The sequence below is a fragment of the Rutidosis leptorrhynchoides genome, chromosome 2 (assembly GCF_046630445.1).
Source record: "Rutidosis leptorrhynchoides isolate AG116_Rl617_1_P2 chromosome 2, CSIRO_AGI_Rlap_v1, whole genome shotgun sequence".
In the NCBI taxonomy this organism is placed as follows: domain Eukaryota; kingdom Viridiplantae; phylum Streptophyta; class Magnoliopsida; order Asterales; family Asteraceae; genus Rutidosis; species Rutidosis leptorrhynchoides.
Window position 1 is genome coordinate 367,922,290 of NC_092334.1, and position 10,449 is coordinate 367,932,738.

The window sequence follows — 10,449 nt, forward strand, 5'->3', positions numbered from 1 at the left end:
AGAGGCTGCGAAGCGGTAAGGCTTACGGATGAAGGGATTAGCATGATACGGCACAAGCTGCTTACGGGCGGTAACCCTACGACGCTGACCATATGCGTCAGTGAATGCTCGACCTCCGTTAATCCCTGGAATGATGGTGCCATTGAAACGGTACCGCTTCTTCGGCGGGGTGGAGGGTGGCTAGGAATGGCAATGGATCGGATATGGATCGAGTGATGCCATATCCACATCCATATCCATTTAAATTTTGTTCATCCATATCCATATCCATTTAATTTTTGTTCATCCATCCATATCCATATCCGTTGGATTAAACGGGTTAATGGATATCCGTTGGATATTAAATGACACGTTAATCTAACACGTTAATCTAACGAAAATTTTGACAATTTTATATAGAGCATAACAAATGTAAATATTTAATCTTAATATTATTGGTTTCTTACTAAGGTTTGGATGTAATTTGTCTCCGATTTTGACTTAATTGAGCAAAATGTGTTATAATATAAGTAAATATACGTTTAAACTAATATAAATGTGTTACTTTAAGTGTTGTTATTAACAATTTAATAATTGTGTCGATCATAATCCTTATTTTTGTTAATAAATTAAGAATTTGTATGTTATATGTATATGTATATCGATATGTAGATGTTTATAAATATATTTTAGTACGTTTATATCAATATATAAATGTATTTCGGGTGGTAGTGGATATATCCATGGATGACATATTGTCATCCATATCCGATCCACGAAATATTTAGATCATCCATATCCGTATCCATATCCATTAATCGTCCATTTACATCATCCATATCCATTATAAATGGATCGGATCGGGTGGATATCCATGGATGGAACATCCATTGCCATCCCTAAGGGTGGCTGTACAGGTGCATCATCAGGGTCCTCATCAGAATCATCGTCACTGGAGTCGTCTGAGGAGGTGTCATCGGATAAAGAGTCAGTGGAGGATGGGTCGTCCGAATCATGTGGAGGTGGCTGCACGGGTGGCTGTACTGGCTCTCCTCGGGTAGCCATCATCTGTCGGTATCTGGGGGGTTCGATCGGCACGAGACGTCCATTAGGAGCGCGTCGGCACCAATGGTTATGCTCATTACGGACTGGACCTTCCCCAAGATCCGCGGGAATCGCAGCACCACCGGGATGGTGCTGTGGCTCCGAGGGTCCGGGGGCAAGTGGAGCTGGAATCTCCTGGAGGTCCTCGGCTCTGTTAGAGGTAACCACTGGGGCAGGTGCATGACTACTGGCACCAGAGGATGAAGCGCCAGGGTCACTGGTGGGTGTCGACGACGACATCTGTGAATCGGCAACAACGGTCGGTGAAGTGGCGGACGAGTCTGAGTCACTGTCCAAAATGATGACAGGTGGAATATCCGACATCTGAACAAGGAAAAATAACTTTTTCCATGTCAGTAAGTCATAAAGCAAGCACGTATTAGGCAAAGTAACTACGACAGTCTAGATCATGTGTAACAGTAAGTAGCATGGCAATAACGACAAGTATCATGCAATCGAAAGTAGATAATAGCATGAAGTAGTAGTGAAATCATGTAGTAGCATACGGCATATAGTAGTAAAAGTAAGCAGCAACATGCAGCAAGTTCCGCAGAAACAAGTAAACTAGCAAGTTGTAGATTAGTCCTATTAGTGAATCCTACTCGGTCGGTCTTAGACTCACTAATGCAACCTAATTCCCTATAACCAATGCTCTGATACCAAATGTGACGCCCTATACTAAATCAACATGTATGGACCATCAACAACAGGATCATTACAAGGTCAAACACTATATGCGTTTTCAAAACAAGTTTGCATTCATGATAAAAGGTGACGTCATAACTAACGTCGAATGTTTTACATCAAAAGTATGCTTCTATGAATAGAAGCAAAGATAATAGTGCGTGACCCTTAGGTCGTTACAAATCATTGTTTTAAAAGTATTAAAGTTTGAATGCAAGATAAAGTGTTTCATGCGGTGACATCTCTAGTAAAGCACAACGGAAGTCTACGAGGCATGACTAGTACAACAGCGGAAACAACCTTAAGCACCTGAGAAAAACATGCTTAAAAATGTCAACACAAAGGTTGGTGAGCTATAGTTTAAGTATAACAGTAATGTAAGGTAGGCCACGAGATTTCAGTGCTACAAAGAGCGTTTCAAAACAGTATGATAAAGTATATGTTTAACCGTGGGCACTTGGTAACTAACTTAACGTTTATAACCCCCTGAAAGTACACTTGGCGAGTGCGTATGTTTACGAAGTATTAAACACCCGTTAAATACTAGCGCTACTAGCCCGAGTGGGGATGTCAAACCCTATGGATCCATATCTAATATTCGCGTTCACCGGTTCAAAGACCAATGACTAAAGTTACCGAGCTAAGGGGAAAGTTTATGCAGTTGTATAACCCACACATATATAAAGTTTAAGTACTCGTGCCTAGTATGTAAAACGTAAAATGCACATGTATTCTTAGTTCCCAAAATAGTTAAAGTAAAAAGGGATGCTATAACTCACAGTGGTAAAGTAGTAGTAAAGTTGGTTCGGAAAGTAAGCAAGTATGTAGGTCCGGAAAGTCCTCAACCTAAGTCAAAAGTTACTAAGTCAGTAAATCGTCCCAATAGGTTTAAATGTATGTAAATTAGGTCTTAAGGGTCATCATCATTCATCATCAAACAAAAAGTATAAAGTAAGTTTCGTTCTAGAAAAGAGTTTAAAACAAAGGCTGAATACGATCAGTCACCACGGCCTCTATACCTACTGAAATAAGGTGAGACCAGTGGCCATGGCTCCGTATATAAGTCCTTTAGTTTCTGTAAAAATTCCAGAACTAAACTCGTCTTCGTTTGACCGTGGCGACGGTTTAAGTGCGAGTAGGTCAGAATTTTCAGCACAACGTTAAAAAGACATAGTGACGTTCGGAGGGCCATAGATCCTAAACTGTAACTCGGATTAAGACAAGTCTTAAATGAAAAATTATCTACTCGAACAGAGCTAACTGAAAATCATCTTTACAGTAGCCCAGGTATTCTGATCAGTCCCAAAAAACAGTAAACAGTGTGTTCTGGTGGGTTCTTGGTGCTTGACGTTCATCATGGTTCTCATCCTTGATGCATATAGCTTCAAGTGTACAACTCGTTGATGTGTTTACATCATCTTTACCATCATAATACAAGTGCAAGTCTAAGATAAGTAGCACAACTCAATTAACTGTTGCAAGTAGTTTGATGAACCAAAGTTACATCAAGATCTTAGATCCGACACATACATTAACTCTAAAAGTAATATTAAGCTACAAACTTGAAAGTAAACTAAATAATCAAGATCTTAAGTTGTAGAACATAGTTCTTAGTTTGATCTTGAAGATCCAATACCCAAAAGTCTAGATCTAAAGTTATTAAGTTAAATCCTAAGTAATAACACTTGAATCTTTACTTCAATGAAACCATAAGCTATAAAACTTAGATTTTCATCTTGTAAAGTATATGTAAGCTTTCAAGCTTTTGTTTATGACAAAATAAGTAGACCATAAGCTATAGAAACTTATATCTTTCATATGTATGTGAAGTTGTAACTAGAAAGTTAAACTTCCATGTTCTTGAACTTATAAAGTTAGCTTTTAGTTCAAGAAAGTATGAGATCAAGATTAACTTGTAATACTTGACCATTTATCCAACAAACACGAATTTAAAGTGCATAATATGAAGAAATAAACTAAATAAACAAGTATCAAGTTCATGGTTGTTCATACTTTTAAAGATTCAAGCCAAGGCTTTGATCTTTAAGAAAGTAAACTTTAAGTTTACAACATGAACTTTAAGTATGATTTTAACTCATGAACTTTCTTTCTTTAAAACATTAAGTGTAAAACATAAACTAGAAAGTTTTGTTCTTGTATTTTCTTGTATGAACAAGATAAAATGAAGAACAAACTAGAGAGTTTGATTCTTAATTACTAGTAAAGAAACAACAACAACTACAAGTAATTAAACAACAACATGAAACAAGTAAAAGAATGATGATGAATGGATGCTTATGTTTCGGTTTAGAGACAAGAGAAAGAAGGAGAAAGACTTGAAAGAAACTCACACTTCGAGAGAAAAGTTAAGAGGAAATGAGAGCAAGTAAAAGTGTGTGTGTGTGAAATGTGAAGAATGCAAGTGAGTAAGTAATAAAAAAAAATAAACAAAACCTCCCTTGTGTAGTGACCCGAACTTTTCCATGTTTATATATATTAAATGAAATTGATATTTACATGATTAAGTGTTTCCAACATGTTAAGCAATCAAACTTGTTAAGACTTGATTAATTGTAGTAGGTTTCATATAGACAAATGACCACCCAAGTTGACCGGTGATTCACGAACGTTAAAACTTGTAAAAACTATATGATGACATATATATGATTATATATATAGTTAACATGATATTCTGATAAGTAAGTATCTCATTAGGTATTTTAACAATGAGTTATGTACAAAATTGTGTTTATTGAATTAAGAAACTCGAAACGATATATATAACGATTATCGTTATAACAACGTCTTACTAATTACATATGAATCATATTAAGATATTGTTACACTATGTTTAATCATGATAAATGATAAGTAAACATGTCATTAAGTGTAATAACAATGAACTACATATGTAAAAACAAGACTACTAACTTAATGATTTTGAAACGAGACATATATGTAACGATTATCGTTGTAACAACATTTAACTGTATATATATCATACTAAGATATATTAATATATCATAATATCATGATAATGTAATAATTAAACATCTCTTTAGATATAATAAACAATGGGTTAGCAACATTTAACAAGATCGTTAACCTAAAGGTTTCAAAACAACATTTACATGTAACGACTAACGATGACTTAACGACTCAGTTAAAATGTATATACATGTAGTGTTTTAATATGTATTCATACACTTTTGAAAGACTTCAAGACACTTATCAAAATACTTCTACTTAACAAAAATTCTTACAATTACATCCTCGTTCAGTTTCATCAACAATTTTACTCGTATGCACCCGTATTCGTACTCGTACAATACACAGCTTTTAGATGTATGTACTATTGGTATATACACTCCAATGATTAGCTTTTAGCAGCCCATGTGAGTCACCTAACATATGTGGGAACCATCATTTGGCAACTAGCATGAAATATCTCATAAAATTACCAAAGTATTAGTAATCATTCATGACTTATTTACATGAAAACAAAATTACATATTCTTTATATCTAATCCATATACCAACGACCAAAAATACCTACAAACACTTTAATTCTTCAATTTTATTCATCTAATTGATCTCTCTCAAGTTCCATCTTCAAGTTCTAAGTGTTCTTCATAAATTCCATAAGTATAGTTTCATAAAAATCAAGAATACTTTCAAGTTTGCAAGTCTACTTCCAAGCTTTCTAATCCATTCCAAGTAATCATCTAAGATCAAGGAACCTTTGTTATTTATAGTAGATTATCTTTATAATTCAAGGTAATATTCATATTCAAACTTTGATTCAATTTCTACAACTATAACAATCTTATTTCGAGTGAAAATCTTACTTGAACTTGTTTTCGTGTCATGATTCTGCTTCAAGAACTTTCAAGCCATCCAAGGATCCTTTGAAGCTAGATCCATTTTTCTCATTTCCAGTAGCTTTATCCAGAAAACTTGAGGTAGTAATGATGTTCATAACATCATTCGGTTCATACATATAAAGCTATCTTATTCGAAGGTTTAAACTTGTAATCACTAGAACATAGTTTAGTTAATTCTAAACTTGTTCGCAAACAAAAGTTAATCCTTCTAACTTGACTTTTAAAATCAACTAAACACATGTTCTATATCTATATGATATGCTAACTTAATGATTTAAAACCGGAAAACACGAAAAACACCGTAAAACCGGATATACGCCGTCGTAGTAACACCGCGGGCTGTTTTGGGTTTGATAATTAAAAACTATGATAAACTTTGATTTAAAAGTTGTTATTCTGGAAAAATGATTTTTCTTATGAACATGAAACTATATCCAAAAATTATGGTTAAACTCAAAGTGAAAGTATGTTTTCCAAAATGGTCATCAAGATGTCGTTTTTTTGACAGAAATGACTACCTCTTTAGTAATTGACATGTAACTTAAATTTCCGACTATAAACCTATACTTTTTCTATTTAGATTCTTAAAATAGAGTTCAATATGAAACCATAGCAATTTGATTCACTCAAAACGGATTTAAAATGAAGAAGTTATGGGTAAAATAAGATTGGATATTTTTTGATTATTTTAGCTACGGGAAATGTTTAACAAATCTATACAAATCATATCCTAGCTAACTTATATTGTATTATACATGTATTCTAATATATTATGTAATCTTAGGATACCATAGACATGTATGCAAATGTTTTGACATATCATATCGACCCATGTATATATATTATTTGGAACAACCATAGACACTCTATATGCAGTAATGTTGGAGTTAGCTATACAGGGTTGAGGTTGATTCCAAAAATATATATACTTTGAGTTGTGATCTAGCCTGAGAAGTGTATACACTGGGTCGTGGATTGATTTAAGATAATATATATCGATTTATTTATGTACATCTAACTGTGGACAATTAGTTGTAGGTTACTAACGAGGACATCTGACTTAATAAATTTAAAACAGTAAAACGTATTAAAAATGTTGTAAATATATTTTGAACATACTTTGATATATATGTACATATTTGTTATAGGTTCGTGAATCGATCCGTGGCGAAGTCTTATTTCCGAGGAAGGAAATATCTGTGAAAGTGAGTTATAGTCCCACTTTTAAAATCTAATATTTTTGGGATGAGAATACATGCAGGTTTTATAAATGATTTACAAAATAGACACAAGTACGTGAAACTACATTCTATGGTTGAATTATCGAAATCGAATATGCCCTTTTTATTAAGTCTGGTAATCTAAGAATTAGGGAACAGACACCCTAATTGACGCGAATCCTAAAGATAGATCTATTGGGCCTAACAAACCCCATCCAAAGTACTGGATGCTTTAGTACTTTGAAATTTATATCATATCCGAAGGGTGTCCCGGAATAATGGGGATATTCTTATATATGCATCTTGTTAATGTCGGTTACCAGATGTTCACCATATGAATGATTTTTATCTCTATGTATGGGATGTGTATTGAAATATGAAATCTTGTGGTCTGTTGTTACGATTTGATATATATAGGTTAAACCTATAACTCACCAACATTTTTGTTGACGTTTAAAGCATGTTTATTCTCAGGTGAATACTAAGAGCTTCCGCTGTTGCATACTAAAATAAGGACAAGAATTGGAGTCCATGTTTGTATGATATTGTTTAAAAACTGCATTCAAGAAACATATGTCGATGTAATATATTTCTATTGTAAACCATTATGTAATGGTAGTGTGTAAACAGTATATTTTAGATTATCATTATTTGATAATCTACGTGATGTTTTTTTAAACCTTTATTGATAAAATAAAGGTTATGGTTGTTTTAAAAATGAATACAGTCTTTGAAAAACGTCTCATATAGAGGTCAAAACCTCGCAACGAAATCAATTAATATGGAACGTTTATAATCAATATGAACGGGACATTTCACCTTGTATCCAACCTTGGCCGACGGTTTCAAAACAAAAAGGGGGAAGGGAAAAAATCCACAAGTTACTTCATGTATTTGGCTCAAAAAGATGGTAATAGGGTTGCATGGTGTTGGAAAATGGTGTAAGTAAACTTGTAACTAGATTCTTTACTAAGCTAATTTATCTAGTTGCAACTTAATGTAATACTTGCATAAATATGGTCTAACTAATCCATTAAGTGTGTAGGGTGGGCTTCTAAGTCCATTAACACTAATAAAAGCCCAAGTTCAAGTAATTAACAAATTAATCCAACAAAGCCCAAGTAATTAACTATTAACACTAGTTAATTAAAAATGATTAATAATAATTAATCATTGATGCAAATAATATTTGAAATATTATTCGTGAAAAGTTCGTGTGCCACAAAGACAGGTCGGGCAATTAAAAGTCATGTATGGTAACAAGTAAATGTAATAAAATACATTCATTAACACGCAAGCATTAATAATAACCATTATTAATTAAACGTTGGAAAATCCAGGGCCGTTACAATAATAATAAGTAAAAGTTGTATTATTTTGTAATAATAATAATAATTATTATTATTCTACTAATAATAATAACAATATTTATATTTACTAATGATGATATTAATTATGATAAAATGATAATTCTAATCATGATAATTTTAATAATAACGATACTTTTTAATATTAACTGTAATAATAATAGTATTTTATATAAAAATAATAATTCTATTCAAAATGATAATTTTCAATAATAATAATACTAAAATGATAATACTAATGATATTTTATAATAACAATGATATTTCTGTTAAAAATGATAGTTTTAATAAAAATGATAGTTTTAATATTAATGATAGTTTTAATAATAATAATAATGATAAAAATAATGAAAACGATATTTTTATCTAAATCAATATCTTACAATATTTTAATTTTATCATGATACTTATACTCATTATTTCCTAATCGATTTGTTTAATAGCTTTTAGTCCTCTTTTAAATCATATTCATAATAATGATAATAATAGTAATCATAATAATTAGATGATACTAATATTAGTTTCAATGATAATGATACTAATAATAATAATTATAATAATACTAATGATAATACAAATAATTATTATAATGATAATAATAATAATAATAATAATAATAATAATAATATAATAATAATAATAATAATATAATAATAATAATAATAATAATAATAATAATAATAATAATAACCTTAGTGATAATAACGATAGTATTAATAATAACAATAACAATTTTAATGATAATACTTGTATTGATAACGATAATGATAATAATTATTAGATAATAATAATAATGACGATAACAACAATGACGATAGTAATAATAATAATAATATTAGAATTAATAATAATTCAGTTGACCATATCTTTTAATCCGTCCATCGAAACCACACGATTTCTAAATGAAAAGTTATTAATTTTTCGCTAGCTTTCCAACGACATGCATATCATATACCTTATTTCAGTAGCATATGTATCAAATTCGTGATTTATCATAAACTATTTAACGACGAAATTAAACATACAAGCATGCATAATCATATATACTAGAGCACTAGTCAGGGATACACTATTAGTATATAAAAGATAGGATATGAATGCTCACGTATCAATATTGTGATTCGATATTGCAGGAAAGTACGTAGACGTGACGGACATGACAAACGCTAGGTTGGCCTCATGAGCTAAACCCCTGAACAATACCCATAACCTCCATAGCTATAACCCATAATTTCCTTAGCTCTATCCCGCTCGAAAAATTCGTTTGAAATAACTCGCTCGTGACCTCGTCGTAGTATTTTATGTATACTAATACTAATACTACTACTAATAATATCAGGATTAATAATAATAATAATAATCTTTAATAATAATATTTATAATAAAAATATTTCATACGGAGTAATTTAGATAGGGAGAAGTGAATTATGAATCAGAAAACACAGAAATCGATCGAATTTAAAGAAGTTGCAGCCACCTAACCCCCATGCGATCGCATGGGGACCAAGGCTATTAGCCATGCGATCGCATGGCTTCTTGTTCCAGCTCATATTCGATTAAAAACGTGGGCTGCTGGTTTAATATTATATTTTATATATAATATATTTAATTTATATAATTATTTATATATTATATTGTATTCTTGTGAATCGTTAATTTGTAAATTTAGTTCCGATTAATTGTACGTTGAAGCTTAACTTATGTCCCGGTTCCGGTTTCTCAAAAGTATTTTTGTACGCTAAGAAAATTTGTACTTTACGTTTCGCGACAGGTACCTTTATTAAAATATAGACTTAATTTATTAATAAACTATATTACCCGAAGTGTAATTTGAACGTTCGAGTATTTTGGTCATTTGCTTCTTTAATTCAACTTCTCATTATTTATATATAATATAATATTAATCAAAACATTTTGTATCTAGTTAATATTATATTTAATCACTTTGTAAAATATAAATATATTTTCATTTAAAATATAATTTATATATTTTAGAAATATTTATTTAATAACATAATATTTAGTTTTTCAAAAACTAATTATATTTCAAAGTTTAATATATATATAATTTAAAATCGTTTACATAATAGAAAATATTATATCACATAACGTTTACGTTCTAGAACTCAATTTGATATAATTCATTTATGCGCCATCGTTTATTTTAATTTCTCAAACGTTCTAAGTAATATATCTAATTATCAATCGAAT